The following is a 3,711-nucleotide window of genomic DNA, read 5'->3' on the forward strand; positions in this document are numbered from 1 at the left end:
GAATCGGAACGACGGAACGGATTTCTTACTAGAAATAAGTTCACTAGCATTCCGTTCCGTATGAAGTTTCTCTGCTGTATCGGAATCACCGGAACTATGGCCGGAACAGTACGGAATCAACGGAATGTTATGTCGGTTGCATGTGACATGCTAAATCCAGCTATTGAAATTAAAATAAAATGAGCAATAACGGAGGGCCGGTAATAATAATTTTATACAATATTTTACCTTGATAATAATGAAATAAGTTAATGTTATCAAGTCAACAATAAGGTTAGGTTAGGTTATGTAAGAGTAAATTGAGATAAGAATAAATTGACAATTTCATTCAATTATTTGGCATATTGATTATATACATAGTAGTTTTTGTTTTATTTACCAAAAACCCTGAAATTTTTGGACAAAAATTTGAAATTATACGTTTCATAATAAATGTGTTAATTTTTTTCAGGCAGTAAAATGTGGTTACTGTGGCTGGCTCATGTTCGGGTCTTGTACAGAGATTCAAGCCCATTAATGTTTTAAAAACTATGATGAAAATATTCATGTCCTCTCTATTGACAAGACAGGACGTGCTACAATAAGTATGTTTATTTGTGAGAACATTTTTTAAATGATTTATTTGCAAATATTGAACATATTCAGTAAGTATATTTACTTATGTATAAACAGGAATCAAAGATACAAATGAAAATATGCAGAGCGATGTTCCACCATCGGAGAGTAACGAATGTATTATGTCAGTTGACACCAAGGACGAGATGCTAATTGATGCTGAAGAGCGGAGACCAGCTCTTTGGAATTTTAAGTTGCCAGCACAGAAGCGTACCCCCGTTATAAAACGAGACTTGTGGGATGAAATACATAATAATCTTGGTAATATTAAATAATTTTATTTTGTTTTATGTATTCAAGAAATTGTCTATACAACCACATGTGGTAAATCCATATAGTTTTTTTTCAGTAGAAGTATAAACAAACTGTAATTGTAAATTCTATTTTCCATTATTGAATTATTAGGTTTTGAAAATGCAGCATGGATGAAATCTAGATGGACTTACCTTAGAGATTGTTATACAAAAGCAAAAAAAAAATGAAACGTTATATACCCAGCGGATCAGGTGCAGAAGCAGGACATACACAAAAAAGTTCGTTTCGCTTTTATGCAAGGATGCAATTTTTAGAAGAAGTAATGCCAGTAACCCCGTATGTATAATAATAATTATATTGTCATATATAAGTTTTAGAATACGAAATGTATATATTTTCATTAGTTGTCATTGTAAAATTTTAGTACCACGAGTTCTTTATCATGCAACGTAACTTCTGAAGAAAAAAATGAACTGAACGAAGTCAATTTAAGTATTCAAGAATCCAGTAGTATCATATATTCTCCAAGTTGCAGCACGGCAAGCATTCGTGAAAGATCAGATAGTTCGGACGATTGGAAATCATCATCAAGCGGAACAAAGAGTAGGTTAATTTGGAATAATTAATAATCCTCTTAGATTTTCATATTGAATTCATATATTTATGTAGTCTTTTTTTCAAAACTTTTCATAAATTGTCATAAGCTTTTATTACACATTTGTACGTGTTTACACATTTATTTAGCGGTGATACTAAAAAATTTCAAAAATTCTCGGCAGATATTCAATTTAAAAATAATTTCGTAGCCTCAAAAACTTTTTTTAAATTTTATCTTAAAGAGATAAAGATATTTCATTCAAATACCTATACACTTGGCAAATAACGTTCTAAATAAGACATCGAAGATGTATTATTTTATTTATTACTATGTATAAAAATATAGGAAAATTTATTACTGAAATTTTTTGTATTACAGGAAAAGTCTGATTCTCATGTACAGTCTTTGCATGCATCTATATTGGAACAATTACTTGAACAAAATGAGCTAAAGAAAGATGCAGTAGACTGTTTTTTAGAACAAATTGGTTTTATCCTGCGAAAATTAAGTTACCTTCGAAGAAGACAGATACAATTAGACATACTGCAGATACTTTATAAAGCAGAAGATGAAGAGGCAAAAGAACTTACATGAAATTAACTTTTTTTAATATTATCTTTATGTTGTCTTTTTATATATATATCCCAATATCGCATTTTCTTATAATATAAGTGTATTAGATAATGAAAGAAATATATTTTGATTTATAAAAATTTATTTATGTACAAGTTATTAATTACAAATTATTAATATAAAGTTATTTATTTTTGTATTTATTTCTATTTTAAATGTATTTCACGTAAAAGAGGCAATTAATGCGAGTCGATTTAACATAATTTTTTAAAGAGTCAATATCTAATATAAATTTAATACTCGTTGTTTAAAGCTTCTTTCCATTGCCAAGATAATGGATTTGATGTTTCGAAATATGTAGCAAATGCGTCTCTGATTTTTATACCGTCAACATTTCTACGTCTATTCTGATTACACTCATCTTGATATCCATAGAGATAGAGATTATATTTCGGTCGTTGGCAGTTAAAACAGAGTACTGTCTTTCATTCGGTTGCAACTGAAGTTCGTGTTTCATGATAAAATTATGTACAGCCGTTGCAGCTTGTACGGCAATTTTAACTGTTAAAATATTAGCGATAATTGGCCGGCGAAAAATTCGCCATCTTGCCGCAAGAATCCCAAATGCACATTCTACACTTCTCCTTGCTCGACTTAATCGATAATTAAAGATTTTCTGCGTTATACTTAAGTTTCCACTTCGAGGATACGGTCTCATCATGTAGGATGACAGTGGAAATGCTTCATCTCCTACTAGAACATATGGAAATTTGATCCCGCTATTATCCAAATGTCTAGCCGAAGGCAGTTGAAGTGAATTTGTGTCCAATAGATGAGCAAGGTTACTGCTAGCAAACACACCAGCATCGCTACGTCTTCCTTCTGCTCCGATGTCTACAATGCTAAAGCAACAATTTGCATCACTCACGGCAAGCAGATTTATACTATGATTGCCTTTATAATTGTAGAATGACGAGCCACTATTCAGTGGTGCCTACAATTAACAATAATACAATAACAGATTTATTTTAAAATAGTTCAAAATATGTTCAAAAAATAGTTCTATCAGATACATGCCTGAATCATAATGTGCTTTCCATCGACAGCTCCAATGTAGTTGGGAAATTGACAAATTCTCTCAAAATCGTCAGCAACTTTTTGTCAATTTTCATCAGTGGGTTGTAGAAAAACTCTATCTTTTAATACTTCCCACAATGCAGTGCAAGTCTCCTTTATGATTTTAGAAGCTGTATTTGCTCCAATACGAAATGCATATGAAAGAGATGCCATACTATCACCAGATGCCAACCAGCGTAAAGCCAGTTGCAATGTTGTACGAGATGAAATTGGAACTCGGCATAATTCTTGCTTCTCAATAGTGGTCCAACTAATGACAGCAGTTCTTCAAATAATTCCGGAGAAATTCTAAAGTAATTGAAGAACTTCTCACGATCGGTCGTTTGCATTTCAACGACTAAATTGTCACTTGCGCCTTGAAGATGTCTCATTCTTTGTGTAAACATTAGCCGTACCCAAAATTTTCGTTTTCTTGTATATTTTTTATTTTGTAATAAAATATTATAAGCGAAATATAATTTTCGTACTCTCTTAAATATTGGAATAGCACGCCAACTTGGCATATTTCTTGCATTTCGCAATAATTTTAACAT

General features: G+C 31.4%; 2 long non-coding RNA genes across 2 annotated transcripts; both read left to right on the forward strand.

Annotated features, from left to right (window-relative positions):
• Window positions 1-131: 131 nt before the first annotated feature.
• LOC108770634 (uncharacterized) lies at window positions 132-753 on the forward strand. The gene is made up of 3 exons (XR_001940604.1): window positions 132-200; window positions 452-584; window positions 673-753. It is a non-coding gene; the product is annotated as an uncharacterized LOC108770634 (long non-coding RNA).
• Window positions 754-801: 48 nt separating this feature from the next.
• Window positions 802-1,083, forward strand: LOC108770635 (uncharacterized). Its single transcript, XR_001940605.1, has 2 exons — window positions 802-876; window positions 1,021-1,083. It is a non-coding gene; the product is annotated as an uncharacterized LOC108770635 (long non-coding RNA).
• The last annotated feature ends 2,628 nt before the right edge of the window (window positions 1,084-3,711 follow it).

The sequence above is a fragment of the Trachymyrmex cornetzi genome, unplaced genomic scaffold (assembly GCF_001594075.2).
Source record: "Trachymyrmex cornetzi isolate Tcor2-1 unplaced genomic scaffold, Tcor1.1 scaffold1295, whole genome shotgun sequence".
Classification (NCBI taxonomy): domain Eukaryota; kingdom Metazoa; phylum Arthropoda; class Insecta; order Hymenoptera; family Formicidae; genus Trachymyrmex; species Trachymyrmex cornetzi.